This window comes from Cnephaeus nilssonii, assembly GCF_951640355.1.
Source record: "Cnephaeus nilssonii genome assembly, chromosome: 10".
Classification (NCBI taxonomy): domain Eukaryota; kingdom Metazoa; phylum Chordata; class Mammalia; order Chiroptera; family Vespertilionidae; genus Cnephaeus; species Cnephaeus nilssonii.
In genome coordinates, this window is record NC_137081.1 from 92,187,985 (window position 1) to 92,206,346 (window position 18,362).

At 44.7% G+C, this 18,362-nt stretch overlaps 1 protein-coding gene across 2 annotated transcripts in view; it reads right to left on the reverse strand.

The window, feature by feature from the left end:
• MAP3K2 (mitogen-activated protein kinase kinase kinase 2) overlaps positions 1 to 18,362 on the reverse strand; it is a 105,436-nt gene that overhangs the window by 63,382 nt on the left and 23,692 nt on the right. The window lies entirely within an intron of this gene.

Consider the following 18,362-nt stretch of genomic DNA (forward strand, 5'->3'; position numbering starts at 1 on the left):
CCCACTATGATCGGGGGCGTGGCCAGCCTTCAAACCATGGGTGGCCCCTAGCCCAGGCTGGCCCAGCACCCCAGAGGGGGACCCCTGCCATGACTGGGGGCATGGCCAGCCTTCAAATCACCGGCGGCCCCTAGCCAGGGGAGGCCTCCTAGCCGAAGACGCCCGAGTCTGTTCTGGACCTAGGGCCGCGCTCTCCCCACGAGCGACTTGGAAGCCACCAGTGTCTAACTACCAGTCTCCAGGAGGTTGAAGTGCGTCCACCATCCACCAAAAAGTAGGACCATCGAACCATTCACAGTCTCAGTGCAGGCACAGTCCGTGGCTGAGGGGGTGGAGGCCAGACCAAAACAAAACAGCAGAAACACCTGCCCACCTGGGCGGGTGCAGCTGCAGTCCACGTGGCCTGGGCAGGGTAGAAAGCACTACCTTCTCTCAGGTCCTGCGCTGGCACCACCGCCTCGCTCACCCTCAAGCCCCCCTGAGTCCTGACAGTGAAGTGTGCAGGGCATCCTGCAGGAGTTGTGCTGTTCTGGTGCTTTTGCCCAAAGACACCCTTTGGGATGAATTCAGAGCCACATCTCACTTCCCACGAGACTGGAAGAACCATGTAAAAGGATTTCGACAAAAGCTTTCCACATCTCTGTTTCTTCTTTTGAATCCATAGAACGACTTAAAAAAAGCATTCGGCCACCTAAGAGAGAAGGCACTTTCTGCCAGAGCATGCAGGATTTTTTTTCCCAACAGGTTAAAGGAAGCAGAGAGCTGGCACAGTGGAAATGGCCCTGGTGCCCTGAGGAGACCGCAGGAATGGGGTTGCAGAAATTCCACAAGCCTCTTGCCACCTTCTCCTTTGCAAACAACACCATCCAGATCATCAAGACTGGAGGCAACTGGGAGCCACAGACGTGGTTTGGGACACGGTAAGCAAATCCTGGGGGCCTCTGAACACATCTGCAATTGATTATAAGACTGGTCTTTATTTGAAAATAAAAGAAAAGCTGTGTTTAGATATAAATCATATACTGTACATGTCACCTGGAGTGTACAATGAACTGGTTTTTTAAAGTAAATTCAGAGTGGTACAACCATCACTATGCTCAATTTTTAAATATCTTCACTACCCCATCCCCTCCAAAAAAAACTTCTACCCACTAGAATCACTTTCCTGATCATCTTCCCCAAAAGAGACTGCATTTTAAGGGTGGGTAAAGGAAAGTTGAGGGAAGTTAAAATACTGCACAAAGAATATTGTAAAATGACAAAGCCCAAAGTGAAGATCATGTGTTTTCTTTTTAAAAAAATATTTTTTTTATTGATTTCAGAGAGAAAGGGAGAGGGAGATAGAAACATCAATGATAAGAATCACTGATCAGCTGCCTCCTGCAGGCCTCCTATTGGGGATCAAGCCCGCAACCCAGGCATGTGCCCCTGGCCAGAATCAAACCTGGGACCTTTCAGTCCACAGGCCGATGCTCTCTCCATTAAGCCAAACTGGCCTTTTCTTTAAGTTCTGCGTGGTTGTAATGGTCCCCAAATCTATACTAATAACAGGGTAATATGCTAATTAGAGTGGACGTATTCTGGACATCCTTCCAGACAAAGCTGCAGCGGCTGTGAGGGCCAAGGCTCAGGCAACCATGGGCGGCTGCAAAGGGCTGAGCCTCAAGCTGGCAGTGGCAGCAGCAGTGGGGTAATGGGGCGGTGCCTTCCCCTGACCCACCAGGTCACCTCCTGCAGAGGGAGGTCAGACTGGGGCCCAAGGCAGAGGCAGTTAGGGTTGATCAGGCCGGCAGGGGGGCAAGGTAGGGGCGATCAGGCTGGCAGAGGGGCAAGGTAGGGGCGATCAGGCCGGCAGGGGGGCAAGGTAGGGGCGATCAGGCTGGCAGAGGGGCAAGGTAGGGGCAATCAGGCCAGCAGACAGAGGGGTTAGGAGCGATCAGGCAGGCAGGCAGGCAGAAGGTTTAGGGCAGTGGTTGGCAAACTCATTAGTCAACAGAGCCAAATATCAACAGTACAACGATTGAAATTTCTTTTGAGAGCCCAACTTTTTAAACTTAAAACTTCTTCTAACGCCACTTCTTCAAAATAGACTCGCCAAGGCCGTGGTATTTTGTGCAAGAGCCACACTCAAGGGGCCAAAGAGCCGCATGTGGCTCGCGAGCTGCAGTTTGCCGACCACGGGTTTAAGGCAATCAGGCAGGCAGGTTAGTGGTTAGGAGCCAGTGATCCCGGATTGCACAGGGATTGGGCCTAAACCAGCCATCGGACAACCCCCGAGGGGTCCCAGATAGGAGAGGGGGCAGGCCGGTCTGAAGAACTGCCCCCCCCCCCGTGCACGAATTTCATGCACTGGGCCTCTAGTCTATATATAAAAGCCTAAGTGACCATTGTGAACATGATGACCAGACGACCGGACAACCAGATGATAGCTATAACAAGCACTGACCACCAGGGGGCAAATGCTCAACACAGGAGCTACCCCCTGGTGGTCAGTGCGCTCCCACAGCCAACCTCCTGTGGCTGGCCAACCTCCTGCAGTCCCTCCCCCCGGCCAGCCAGCCCCGATCAGGACTGGGTGAAACAGCACCAATAGGCCCCAATTGCTGGCCCAGGCTGAGGGACCCCACCTGTGCACGAATTTGTGCACCAGGCCTCTAGTCTATCCTAATAAAAGGGTAATATGCTAATTAGACCAGATAGACTGAATGTCTTCCAGATGTCATTCCGGACATCCTTCTTGACAAAGCTGGGGGCGTGGCCAGCCTGCAAACCGCCTGTGGCCCCTCGCCTAGGCTGGCCCCATCCCCCAGCGGGGATCCCCACCCCAATCAGGGGCGTGGCTAGCCTGCAAACCTCCTGCAGCCCCTCATCGAGGCCAGCCCCGCCCCCAGTGGGGATCCCCACCCTGATTGGGGGTGGGACTGGCCTGCAATCCCCACGGCCCCTCACCCTGGCCAGCCCTGCCCCCGAGCGGGAACCCCCCAACCCTGATCCAGGGTCCCCTTCAGAGCAGGCCAGCCAGCCCCCACCCGTGCACCAGGACTCTATGCTATATAATAAAAGGGTAATATGCAAATTGACACTAACAGCAGAACTACCAGAATGACTGCTGGACCAGTCACTATGAGGCACACTGACCACCTTTGGTCCCTTTCCCCGGCCGGCAGGCTCCAATCACCCGATGGCAAACAGGGAAACGGGGATGGGTAGCGGGGGGGGGGGGGGTGGAGGGCTGGCTGAGGGCAGCTGGGAAAGATGGCCCTGATCGTAGACCAGGCCTAGGGACCATACCCGCGCACGAATTTCATGCACCAGGCCTCTAGTATGGTATAAAAATTGTAGGTCAATGACAAGGTGCTAGAGTTATGGGGAAAGACAAATATTTTCTATAAATGGTGGCAGAACAACTGGAAAACTCAGTCTTTACTTCATAACATACAAAAATTAATTCACATCACAGATCTGAATATAAAAAACTAAAGTGATAAAACTACTGAAAAAAAACTTGGTGACTTTGAGTTTGGCAAATATTTCATTTTCTTAGTGTCTTTTGAAGAGCAACAGTAAAAATTTTAAAAGAAAATAAATTTTCAAAAGCCTCCTAATATTTAAATCAAAAAGGGGGGGTAGTAGAAGAATATCATGTAAAGAAAAATATCCTGTAAGTAAATTACATCTAGAAAATTTGTACTTTAGACAATTAATCGTAAGGCTAAAAGCAAGACACCCATGAAAAACACACATGGTATCAAAACAAGCCAGAGGAAAATCATTTGGGCAAAAAATGAAAAAGGATCCCAAGTCAAATTTATAGAAAATACTAGAGGCCCGGTGCATGAAATTCGTGCACAGAGGGGGGTTGTCCCTCAGCCCAGCCTGTACCCTCTCCAATATGGGACCCCTTGAGGGATGTCCGACTGCCCGTTTAGGCCCGATCCCACCGGGCAGTCGGACATCCCTCTCACAATCCAGGACTGCTGGCTCCCAACTGCTTGCCTGCCTGCCTTCCTGATTGCCCCTAACCGCTTCTGCCTGCCAGCCTGATCACTCCCTAACCACTCTGCTGCCAGCCTGTTTGCCCCCAACTTCCCTCCTCTGCCGGCCTGGTCACCCCTAACTCCCCTCTCCTGCAGGGTTGATCACCTCCAACTGCCCTCCCTTGCAGGCCTGGTCCCTCTCAACTGCCCTCCCTTGCAGGCCTGGTCCTTCTCAACTGCCCTCCCTTGCAGGCCGGGTGCCTCCCAACTGCCCTCTCCTGCTGGCCATCTTGTGGTGGCCATCTTGTGTCCACATGGGGGCAGGATCTTTGACCACATGGGGGCAGCTATATTGTGTGTTGCAGTGATGATCAATCTGCATATTACTCTTTTATTAGATAGGATAGAGGCCTGGTACAGGGGTGGGGGCCAGCTGGTTTGCCCTGAAGGGCATCCCAGATCAGGTGGGGATTCCCTTGGGGTGTGGGGCAGCCTGAGCGAGGGGCCTGTGGTGGTTTGCAGGCCGGCCACGCCCCCTGGCAACCCAAGCGGAGGCCCTGGTATCTGGAATTTATTTTTTTTCTACAATTGAAACTTTGTAGCCTGGAGTGGAGCCAAGCCTGGGGCTCCCTCCAAGGCCGGCAGCCATTTGTGTTGGGGTTATAATTGAAACTTTGTTGCCTTAAGCGGGTGGGCCCGGCCAGGGTGTGTGGAAAGCTTTGCTTCCCCTGTTGCCGGCGGCAACCCTGGCCTGCTCTCTCAAGCTCCATTCTGCCGCCATTTCTGTTTGAATTTGTTTACCTTCTATAATTGAAACTTTGTAGCTTGAGTGGAGGCTTAGGCCTGGCAAGGGCAGGCAGAAAGCTTGGCTTCCTCTGTTACCTAGGAAACCTTGCTCTCTGTGGCTGTAGCCATCTTGGTTTGGGTTAATTTGCATACTCGCTCTGATTGGATGGTGGGCATGGCTTGTGGGTGTGTCGGAGGTATGGTCAATTTGCATATTTGTCTATTATTAGATAGGATTCCTTTATTAACTTTTGGTCGAGAATATGTTTGTATATTTTCAGAAAACAACTCCGAGACCATGTGGATTCCGGCAACAGAGAGGAATCGACAGAACTACTCCAGCCATGAAGACAGAAGAGAAGCAGTCCAGAGATGGAAGACGCTGATGTCGCCTTGCCATACTAGCAGTCAGCAGCTGTGCATCACTGCAGGTTGCCCAGGACCAAACCAGAAAGGGTCGGACCTGCATTACCACCATTTGTCCACCATCCAGAACTGAAATATCAATGCTGACATGTACACATAAGGAACTGTTTGACATTGAAATTGGGTCTCAAAAGAACTGTTGGCCCAGAAAGAAATTCACTACAGACTGATTCATATGCCTCTCAGCATAACCATTATTGCTTGTCTCATTTTCGGTCCTTATAAGTGTATTTCTAGTAGCACGTGATCTCACTCATCTAGGGGAAATGATGAACAACATAGACTGATGAACAAGAACAGACCCGGAGACAGGGAAGCATAGATCAGACTGTCAGACCTCAGAGGGAAGGTAGGGGAGGGTGGGGATAAGGGGGAGAGATCATCCAAAGGACTTGTGTGCATGCATATGAGCCTAACCAGTGGTTAAGGACAACAGGGGGGTGGGGGCATGCATGGGGAGGGGTGTGGGATGGGAATGGGGGGGATGAGGACAAATATATGATACCTTAATCAATAAAGAAATTTAAACAACAACAACAACAAAAAAAGAAAGAAAAGAAAAATGCATTCTACTTCATTAAAATTAGTAACTCAGCCCAGCCGAGTGGCTCAGTGGTTGAGCATTGACCTATGAATCAGGAGGTCAGGGTTTGATTCCCAGTCAGGGCACATGCCTGGGCCTGCAGGAAGCAGCTGATTAGTGATTCTCTTTTATCATTGATGTTTCTTTCTCTCTCTCTCTCTCTCTCTCTCTCTCTCTCTCTCTCTCTCTCTCCCCCTCTCCCTCTCCCTCTCCCTTACTCTCTGAAATCAATTTTAAAAAATTAGTAACTTATGTTCTTCAAAACACACTATGAAGAAAATAAAAATGCAAGCTACAGAGCAGGAGAAAATATGTATAAAACATATATTTCACAAGGAATTTGTATCTAAAATTTGTAAAATACTCTTATAATCCAATTTAAAAATACAAACAACCTAATAAAGAAAGGGCAGAAGATTTGGATATACATTTCACACACACACACACACACACACACACACACACACACACACACACAAGATATATAGATGGCAAATAAACATATGAAAGATGCTCATCATCATTAGTCATTTTGGAAATGCAAATCAATACCACAATGCAATCCCAAAAGATTGGCTATCCAAAGTGTTGGCAAGGATGCTATGCAACTAAAATGCTCATACACTGCTGCTGAGAATGTCAAATGGCACAATCACTTTGGAAAACAGTCTGGCAGTTTTGTAAAAAACAAACAAACCAACAAAAAGCTAAACATACAATCCAGCTATCATATTCCTTGGTTATTTACCCAAATATTATGTTATCATGATTTGAAAAGTTACGTTCATACAAAAACCTGCACACAGATGTTTAGTAGCTTTATTCATAACTAGAGGCCTGGTGCACGACATTCGTGCAGGGGGACCCCTCTCGCAGTCTGGGACCCCTTGGGGGATGTCCGCCTGCGAGGAGTTGGCCTAAGCCGGCAGGCGGACATCCCCCAGGGGTCCTTAGCGCTGCCTCAAAGATGAGAGAGGCTCCCGCCACCGCCGCTGCACTCAGCCAGAAGCCAGGCTCGCTGCTCCTTAGCGCTGCCTGGGAGGCGGGAGAGGCTCCCGACACCGCTGCTGCACTCTGCCCACCGTGAGCCGGCTTCTGGCTGAGCGGTGCTCCCCCTGTGGGAGTGCACCGACCACCAGGGGGCAGCTCCTGCGCTGAGCGTCTGCCCCTGGTAGTCAGTGTGGGTCACAGCAACCAGTCGTTCCCTCGTTCAGTTGATTTGCATATTAGGGTTTTATGATATAGGATTGCCAAAACTTGGAAGCAAGCAAGATGTCCTTCAATAGGGAAATGAGTAAAGAAACTGAGGGACATCCAGACAATGAAATATTATTCAGTGGGGGAAAATATTGAGCTATCAAGACACAAAAAGATATGGAGGAACCTTAAATGCATATTTCTAAGAGAAAGAATCCAATCTAAAAAAAAGCTATATACTGTATGATTCCAAGTATATGATATTTTTGTAAAAGGCAAAACTATGGGGACAGTAAAAAGGTCATTGGCTGCCAGGGGTTCAGAGCAGGGAGGGATGAATAGGTGGGCCACAGGGGATCTTTAGGGCAATGAAACTGTTCTGTCTGATACTACATTAATGGTACATTTGTCAAGACCCATAAGATGTTCAACACAAAGAATGAACCCTAATGTAAACTGCAGATTTTACTTTAGTTAATAATGTGTCGATATAGGCTCATCAATTGTAATAAATGTATCACATTAATTCAAGATGCTAATAATAAAAGGAGCTTTGATGCAGTATGGGATATATGGGAAATCTGTACTTTATACTCCATTTTCCTATAAAACTAAAACTGTTTTTGTTTTTTTAAAAAGTAAAATTACCTGCTCTTCACTGTGGGAAAGAAGCAGCAAAAAAGAAAAACACACAATGAGATCCCAAAAGAATGGCTATCTGAAGTATTGGCAAGGATATTACACAACTAAAATATTCACACTGCTGGTAAGAATGTCAATGGGCCCAACCTGCGTGGTTCAGAGGTTGAGTGTCACCTATCAACCAGGAGGTCACGGTTCTATCCCGTTAAGGCATATGTCTGGGTTGCAGGCTCAATTCCCAGTAGGGGGTGTGCAGGAAGCAGCCGATCAATGATTCTCTCTCATCATTGATGTTTCTATCTTTCTCTCCCTCTCCCTTCCTCTCTGAAATCAATTTAAAAAAATATTTTTTTAAAAACTTACCAAATTACAAACTTTAAATGAGCAGTTTATGCCAATTATTTCAATCAAGCTAAATAATTTTTTGTATATATTATATGTAGGGCAAACCATTCGTCCCAATTTGCACAGGAACAACTAAAACTAGATTGTAAATTTCTTAAAGGCTTATTTTACTAATTCCCTTTGAATAAGATTTTCAATAACTGAATAGTTACTGAAACTGAATTTTAAAATTAAAATAGTAAGAAAAATAAAACCAATATAAATACTTCTATTCAAAAACCAATTACATAGTCTCTAACCATACAATAAAAATTATTATTAATAAAACATCCATAAAGCCTTTTATATCTGGTTATATGGCAGAAAACAGAAATAAAGTAGTAGTTATAAAATAATAATAATCTAGATTTTCATACACAATAAGAACTAAAGATTTCCGAGAGGAAAAAAAGATGGCGACCGGCTGGAAGGTAGGGAGAGAGTGCGAGTGAGGAACCCATAGAGGAGAGTGTAGACGTGTGTGGTGTGTGTGTGTGTGAGCTAGGGTCAGTTAGATTCTGCACGTCTTCCAAGGGGCTCACTAACTGGGCAGTCCTAGACGGCGCAGCCCCGCGCACAAAGCGGACACTTCTCAGCGGCTGGTGCGGACGCGGAGACCACGCCATCTTGGGAAACAGAGCTGCCTGAGACGCGGATCCTGGCTTCTGACACAAACCAGGACCCTGCAGCCACTGGGCACAGAGAACTGCTATCACAGCTTCAGACCAACAAACAAGAATCCAGACTTCTCAGCAGAATTCCGTGAGTCAAAGAGCCTACCCCACTCCCAGCAGGCACGCGAGCGCCATAGTAACTGATAGACCCGCCCCTCCCCCAAGCTGCTGAGCGCTCACAGGCGCGCCAGAGAGCGCCATAGTAACTGATAGACCCGCCCCTCCCCCAAGCTGCTGAACGCTCACAGGCGCGCCGAGAACGCAGTAACTGATAGACCCGCCCCTCGCCCAAGCTGCCGAGCTTTGCGCAGGGACGCGCTCCCCACTAGGGAATTTGGCGCGGCACGGGACAGAAGCAGCTCCCGGTCGGGGAAATCTGTCAGTGCGCACAGAGGGCTCCCCTTCGGGGAATTTGGCTTGCGGGTCACAGCTCCCCCTTCTGGGAATCTTAGAGCGTGCACAGAAGGGCTTCCCTTCGGGGAAGTTGGCGCGCAGGACGGACTCCGCCCCACTTCCGGGACTTTGGGAGAGTGCACCACAGAGTCAGCTCACCTTCAGGATTTTAAGAATGTGCGCTCTAGCCGGTTTGGCTCAGTAGAGAGAGCACACACAGGACGCAGCTCCACTTCAGGGAATTTGGCACGCCGGACACAGCTGCCTGGGATCCCTGACTCACAGCGCCTTCACACTAAGAGCCAGCGACCCCAATTGTTGGTGCATGCACACACAAGGACCCTGATTCTCAACGAGAAACCTCACAAGGCAACAGAGACTTTGACACTCGAGTCTTGGTGCAGACACAGGGAAACTCTGACTCCTGGCACATCCTAAGGATCTCATTTTCGGCGCATACCAACAGTGTGGTGCAGACAGGGCCCCTGATTCCAAGTGTGCACACGAGACCACACAGAACACTGGGGACACTGACCCTGGGCAAGTCTGGTTCCCACCAACCAAAGGCAGCCACACGTCCTAGTGTCAGAGCACTCCAGTGAAACTCGGGTGGAGCGAAGTCCCCACAGCACACGGCCCAGGTCCACGCAAACGGAAACTTGAGCTTTCTGGTAATAGCCAGAATGGGGAAACGAAATATCTCACAGAGGAAAGAAAATGTGGAGTCGCCAAGAAAGGAAATTAGTGAAACTGAAGCTTGCAACATGACCGAAAAGGAGTTCAGAGTAATGGTCGTGGAATTTATACAACGGATGGATGAGAAAATCAACAACTTATGCAAGAATCAGGAAGAAATGAAGAGTGATATAGCTACAATCAAAAACACCATGGAAAGTTTCAACAGTAGACTACAAGAAGCAGAGGACCGAATTAGTGAGTTAGAAGATCAGGTACAGAAACAAGCTCAAGCTGAACAGCAATTGGAGAAAAAAATTAAAAAGCAGGAGGAAAGCCTAAGGGAGCTTCGGGACAACATGAAACGAAGTAACATGCGTATAATAGGGCTGCCAGAAGGACAAGAAGAGCAGCAGGGTTTAGAAAATCTATTTGAAGAAATAATGACAGAAAACTTCCCGGATATGGGAAAGATAAAAGTTACGCAAGTAAAGAGAGTCCCAAGCAGGATCAACCCCAAAAGACCCACACCAAGACATGTCATAATTTCAATGGCAAATATAAATGATAAAGAGAGAATCCTAAAGGCGGCAAGAGAGAGACAGAGAGTTACCTACAAAGGAACACCCATCAGATTGTCAAATGATTACTCATCAGAAACACAACAAGCTAGAAGTGAATGGAAGGAGGTATACAAAGTGTTGCAAAGCAAAGGACTGAATCCAAGAATACTATATCCAGCAAGACTATCAATCAAAATTGAAGGGGAAATCAGGAGCTTTGCAGACAAAAAAAGCCTCAGGGAGTTTATCACCACCAAACCAGCAATGCAAGAATTGCTAAAGGGAATACTGTAAAAAGAAGAAATAAACAGGTAAGAAGGAATACAGACACAAAAATAGACATGACTGCAAACAAATACCTTTCAGTAATAACTTTAAATGTAAACGGACTAAATGCTCCAATCAAAAGACATCGAGTAGCTGAATGGATAAAAAAACACGACCCATGTATATGCTGTCTACAAGAGACCCACCTCAGAACAAGAGACTCACACAGATTGAAAGTGAAGGGATGGAAAAATATCTTTCAGGCAAATGGAAATGAAAAAAAAGCAGGGGTAGCAATACTTATATCTGACAAAATAGACCTCAAAGTAAATGCCATAACAAGAGATAAGGAAGGCCACTTCATAATACTAAAGGGAGAAATCCAACAAGAAGAAATAATTCTGGTAAACATATACGCTCCCAATATAGGAGCACCCAAATACATAAAAAAACTCCTGGAGGATATCAAGGGAGAGATTAATAGCAATACAATCATAGTAGGAGACTTTAATACCCCACTATCACCACTGGACAAATCCTCTAAACAAAAAATCAGCAAAGAAACAGCAATCTTAAATGACTCACTAGACCAGATGGAACTAATTGACATCTTCAGAACATTTCACCCCAAAGCCACAGAATATACATTCTTCTCAAGTGCACATGGGTCATTTTCAAAGATAGACCATATGCTGGGTCACAGGCAAAATCTCTTCAAATTCAAGAAGATAGAAATTATATCAAGCATCTTCTCAGATCACAGTGGCATAAAACTGGAAATCAACTACAATAAATACAATCCAAAGAAATCAAACACATGGAGACTAAACAGCATGCTATTAAACAAGGACTGGGTCACCAGAGAGATCAAGGAAGAAATAAAAAATATCATGGCAACAAATGACAATGAAAACACAACGATCCAAAATCTATGGGACACAGCGAAAGCAGTCTTGAGAGGGAAGTTCATAGCTCTACAAGCCTATTGCAAAAAACAAGAAACAATGGTAATAAATTACTTAACCCTACAACTCAAAGAGCTAGAAAAAGCGCAGCAAGAAAAGCCCAGTGTAACCAGAAGGAAGGAAATAACAAAGATCAGAGCGGAGATAAATGACATAGAGACCAAAGAAACAATACATAAGATCAACAAAACCAAGAGCTGGTTCTTTGAAAGGATAAACAAGATTGATGGACCTCTAGCCAGGCTCACCAAGAAGCAAAGAGAGAGGACCCAAATAAACAAAATCAGAAATGAAAGAGGTGAAATAACAACAGACCCTGCTGAGATACAAAGGATTGTTACAAAATACTACGAACAACTCTATTCCAACAAACTGGACAACCTGGAGGAAATGGACATATTCCTAGAAAAATATAACCTTCCAAAAATCAATCAAGAAGAATCTAAACAGCTCAATAGGCCAATAACTATGGACGAAATTGAAGCAGTCATCAAAAAGCTTCCGGCAAACAAAAGCCCGGGGCCTGATGGCTTCACAGGAGAGTTTTACCAAACATTCAAGGAAGAACTAAAACCTATCCTCCTCAGACTATTCCAAAAAATTCAAGTGGAAGGAACACTTCCAAGCTCCTTCTATGAAGCCAGCATCACCCTAATACCAAAACCAGATAAAGACAACACAATGAAAGAGAATTACAGACCAATATCCCTCATGAACATAGATGCCAAAATCCTCAACAAAATTCTAGCAAATCGGCTCCAGCAGTACATCAGAAAGATCATACACCATGACCAAGTAGGATTTATCCCAGGAATGCAAGGATGGTACAATATCCGCAAATCAATAAACGTGATACATCACATAAACAAATTGAAAGATAAAAATCACATAGTCATATCAATTGATGCAGAAAAAGCATTTGACAAAATCCAACACCCTTTCTTGATAAAAACTCTCAACAAGATGGGAATAGAAGGCTCATACCTCAACATAATACAAGCTATATATGATAAACCCACAGCAAACATCATACTCAATGGACAAAAACTAAAAACATTTCCCCTAAGAACAGGAACAAGACAGGGATGCCCACTCTCACCACTCCTGTTTGACATAGTACTGGAAGTATTAGCCATTGCAATTAGACAAGAAGAAGAAATAAAAGGCATCCAAATTGGAAAAGAACAAGTAAAGCTGTCTTTATTTGCAGACGACATGATATTGTACATAAAAAATCCAAAAGACTCCGTCAAAATACTAATAGACTTAATAAAGGAATTCGGCAATGTAGCAGGATACAAAATTAACGCCAAGAAATCTATGGCCTTTCTATACACCAATAGTGAACTTACAGACAGAGAGACTAAAAAGGCAATCCCATTTACCATCGCGCCAAAAAAATTAAGATACCTAGGAATAAACTTAACTAAGGAGGTAAAAGACCTATACACGGAAAACTACAGGACACTGAAAAAAGAGATAGAGGAAGACGTAAACAGATGGAAGAACATACCATGTTCATGGATTGGTAGAATCAACATCATTAAAATGTCCATACTACCCAAAGCAATCTATAGATTCAATGCACTCCCCATTAAAATACCAACGGCATATTTCACAGACCTTGAAAGAACTCTCCAAAAATTCATCTGGAATAAAAAAAGACCCCGAATAGCCACAGCAATCCTGAGAAAGAAGAATAAAGTAGGAGGGATCTCAATACCAGATTTCAAGCTGTATTACAAAGCCACTGTTCTCAAAACAGCCTGGTACTGGCACAAGAACAGACATATAGATCAATGGAACAGAATAGAGAATCCAGATATTGACCCAAACCACTATGCTCAATTAATATTTGACAAAGGAGGCATGAACATACAATGGAATAAAGACAGTCTCTTCAATAAATGGTGTTGGGAAAATTGGACAGATACATGCAAAAAAATGAAGCTTGATCACCAACTTACGCCATACACAAAAATAAACTCAAAATGGATACAGGACTTAAACATAAGACGGGAAACCATAAAAATACTAGAGCAATCCACAGGCAGCAAAATCTCAGACATATGCCAAAAGAAATTCTTCACTGACACTGCTCCTAGGGCAATGGAAGCTAAAGAGAAAATTAACAAATGGGACTACATAAAAATAAAAAGCTTTTTCACAGCAAAAGAAACCATCAACAAAACAACAAGAAGGCCCACTACATGGGAGAACATATTTGCAAATGGCATCACTGATAAAGGTTTAATCTCCAACATCTACAGGCAGCTTATGCAACTTAATAAAAGGAAGATAAATGATCCAATAAAAAAATGGGCAACAGACCTAAATAGAATCTTTTCAAAAGAAGACAGAAGGAAGGCCAAAAGACACATGAAAACATGCTCAACGTCACTAATTATCCGAGAGATGCAAATCAAAACAACAATGCGGTACCATCTTACACCTGTCAGAATGGCTATCATCAACAAATCAACAAACGACAAGTGTTGGCGAGGATGCAGAGAAAAAGGAACCCTACTGCACTGCTGGTGGGAATGCAGATTGGTGCAGCCGCTGTGGAGAACAGTATGGAGTTTCCTCAAAAAACTGAAAATGGAACTCCCATTTGACCCAGTAATCCCACTCCTGGGAATATATCCGAAGAAACTAGAAACACCAATCAGAAAGGATATATGCACCCCTATGTTCATAGCAGCACAATTCACCATAGCTAAGATTTGGAAACAGCCTAGGTGCCCGTCAGCAGATGACTGGATCAGAAAACTGTGGTACATCTACACAATGGAATACTATGCTGCCATAAAAAAGAAGGAATTCTCATCATTTGCAGCAACCTGGATGGAATTGGAGAACATTATGTTAAGTGAAATAAGTCAGTCAATGAAAGAAAAATACCACATGATCTCACTCATTTATGGATAATAAAGAACATTATAAAATTGAACAAAAAGATAGATACAGAGACAGTAAAGCATCAAACAGACTGTCAAATTACAGGGGGAAGGTTAGGGAGAGATGGGGGAGATAAGAGATCAATCAAAGGACTTGTATGCATGCATATAAGCATAACCAATGGACGCAAAACTCTGGGGGGTGAGGGCATATATGGGAGTGGGGTGGGGGGGGGCAATGGCAAGATATGTACACATATAATACCTTAATAAAAAAAATTGGAAAGAAAAAAAAAATAATAAAGAACTAAAGATTTCCAAAAGAAATCACAATTTATCACCAACAGACACACTCAGTTGAGGAACTTCTGAAAAAATATACTTCAAAAATAAGGAAAGTGATTCCAGGAGAACAAAAACTAGCAGGAAACTGGTAAACATGGTAAAGCTAAACAAGTATTAATTGCATAAAACAAGAATAAGATGCTTAATTTGGGGAGCTGAAAGGAACAAGATAAAATTTTAGTACAGAACAACTCTAACAAAGTGAATGATTGAAGCAATTCACCCATAATCGTCTTCTTCTGGAAACTTGTCCCTCTACCACCCACCACCACCACCTTCAACCACCTACTTGATTACCAAGTGTCACCAAATTAGCAAAGTGTGGTCCCAGACCCTAGGCCCTAACTCACTGATGGCCCAGAGGTGGGCAAGTGATCCAAGCAGGAGCAAACAAAGATAATCTCTAAAAATTACAAATAGATTACCAAAAGTAAAGAGTAGGAGTCAATAGGTATTGAGCTGTACCAATGAAGAGCTGCATGCCTTGCTGATACCCACCTTTTACTTCTGCTCTGTCTGAAACACTTCCTCCCTTTTTTCTATGTGTCCAAACCACCTTTTATGGACCCAGCTTATGCCTGCCCTCTCCCCCTCACCCAGTCAGCTTTTCCTCTACAAATGACGTAAGTGGGAAATAAGTACCCTCTGCGGACAGTCAGTGTGCTAGGCACTGCATATCTATCACCACCTAATCTTAGCTGCACTCTTCACGGCAGTCATCTTTCTTAAAGGACATTAACTCACACAACAGCTTCCTCACTAACTATTCTATACGTTTACACGTTCTCTGCAGCTAGACTACAATATTCTCAGATATAGGAACTGTATCTTCTACTTTATCTTATCTCCATCCATCTTCTCTCTCCCTCCACTTATCCCTCTCCCCTTTCAAAGCACACCCTTTCTATTTCTCAACCCCTTCTCATTATTATTAGAATTACTACTATAATAAAAGCTAATATTTATAATAGTTTGCAAATTGCTGGCACTCTGCTAAATGCTTTACAAACATTTCATTTAATCCTCACAACAATCCCATAAGGTAGATATTATCTCCCCATTTCACACAGGAGGAAAAAGGTTTGGAGAATTGAAAGGACTTGCTTTCTCACATTAGGATGAACCTACCACTATAAAATATCACTGTTGCCCAGCAGGATGTGGCTCAGTGGCTGAGCGTCGACCCAGAAACCAAGGGATCACCAATTCGATTCCAGGTCAGGGCTCAATCCCCAGTAGTGGTCACGCAGGAGGCATCCAATCAGTGATTCTCTCTCATCATTGATGTTTCTATCTCTCCCTCTCCTTCTTCTCTGAAATCAATAAAAATATATTAAGAATAAATAAATAAAACATCACTGTTGACTCCATAACCATCACATCTCCCACAGTGATTCCCCATCCCCACTTTTATTTGCTGTGGCAGTTTGTACTATACTCAACTTGAGTAAGTTCAAACTCCATTTCCCAGAATCCCATATGGTTCAAGGTTTGACTTGGGCAAAAAGGCAATTGCTCTCCAAAGATCATGGCTAGATAGACAGACGCAGAGTCATCAGCAGATTCCACTGTGTCTCTGCTCTCCCCTGCTCTATATATACTCTTCTGCCAATACTGCTGGTTAAACTGCAACCTCGGGTTCACCACTGAAACCCGGCTGAAGACCACAGAAGAGGAACTATGCAGAGGCCGTAGCTTCCGATGAGCTTTCCACCAGTTCTACTGTGGGGTCCCAAACTCAACAGCTGGGCATACCTGGCTTCTCAGATTCACCTGCAAACTCTGACCACTGCACCACTACTTCGGGAAGGGTGACTAGTGACTTTGATCTGACAATTCCCCTTTACAGACGGCAATTTCTGGGTTTCTTTGTGAGGTCTTATTCCTTTCATAAATCCCTTACTTCATAATATCCTAGCAGTTCAGCTTCCCTGACTGAACCCTAACTAATGCAACTACTCAAGCCTCCTCCAAATCTACTGACCAAGAAATCTCTGCAACTTGCCTTCTGAGATCTGTCTCCATAACCAAGTCTAGGCCACTGGGGCCTTTCACAGCTTCCATTTTGCCTTGACCAGTTCTACACTACCAATCTTTGATTCCAAACAGGCTGAAATAGGTCTCATTCTAAAGAAGTCATCTCTCAGTGTGGCGAACCTATGACACGCATGTCAGCACTGACACGCGTAGCCATTTTTGATGACATGCGGCCGCTGAGGCAGCCGCATGCTGAGGATGAAACATTTGCTGCTCCTGAGGATGAAACATTTGTGACTAGAGTCTTGGAGTTAGAGTCTAGACTCTAGTCGCAAATGTTTCATCCTCCCCTATTAGACCCTCTGTGCCGGAGGTCTGTAGGCCAAAACAACAGAAGTCCGGCACAGAGCGTCTAGTTCTGGGACTTCCGGTTAAGCCGGGATCTTTGCCCTCACTTCCGCCGGCAGAGCAGGGAGCAGCGGAACGCAGCGGGGGACGCATCTTTGGGGGCCCTGCCATTACCAGTAACCAAACAACAGTTAACCACAGCAACCATTATCTACTGTTCTGGGGTGTCATGGATTTCTAATCCATCATTACTGAGATAAGTGAGGGGGAGGCTGGGAGAGGCGAGGGTTTGTGGCGTGCTATGGGTGCCGTTTCCCGCCATTAGAAATAGCGGCAGCCATTTTAATTCACATAAGGAACACCATCTTGCTCCATAGTGCAGACTCCATTTCACCACTATTACTGTTGTGCATCCTTATTAACCCCTATTTCTGCTTATTAACCCTGCCCTTTCCTAAAAGACAGTTATATGCACCATTTTGTGGTTAGTTAGGCTAGTTAACCCCTAATTGCCTGCAGGCCTAACAAGCTATCTATAATTCTATCTTCTGTCACTGCCCCCCTGATGGAGAACCCAAAAATAAAAAAAACTAAGGTTAAGTAAAAGAAGTGGTAGTAGCAGTGGCCGACCCTTTCAAGAGACTTGGACCGAGATGTATGGCTTTATAGAAAAAAAATGGCAGATCATTTTGTGTTCTATGTACTGAAACGGTAGTAAGCAGAACGTGGAATATAAATAGACATTTTGAAACTAATCATTCCCAGCTCTTGGAAAAAAGTGAGGATGAAAGGAAGGAATACATTTCCAGGCAGCTACACCTTTATAAGAGCCAATCTAATTCCATCCTTAAATTTATGAAAGGCTCTACAAATTTAACATCTGCAAGTTTGAGCATTGCTCACTCTATAGCTCAGCATGGAAAAGCGCTCAGTGAGGGAGAATTTATGAAAGAAACTCTCCTAAGATGTGCACCAGTTCTATTTCACAATATGCAGAATAAAGATGCAATTATTAAGAGAATATCTGAGTTACGACTCAGTAGAAATATCATAAAAGACGAATAATAAGACTGAACACAAATGTACAACATCAATTAAAGAGAGACATAAGGAAGTGTAAATATTTTTCGATCTCTCTTGATGAAACTACTGATGTCACATCACATGCCCAGTTGGCCAATATTAGTCGATATTCTGATGGTCTCACAATGAGAGAAGAGTTGATAAAGTTAGTATCAGTGTCAACAAGTAAATCAGGAA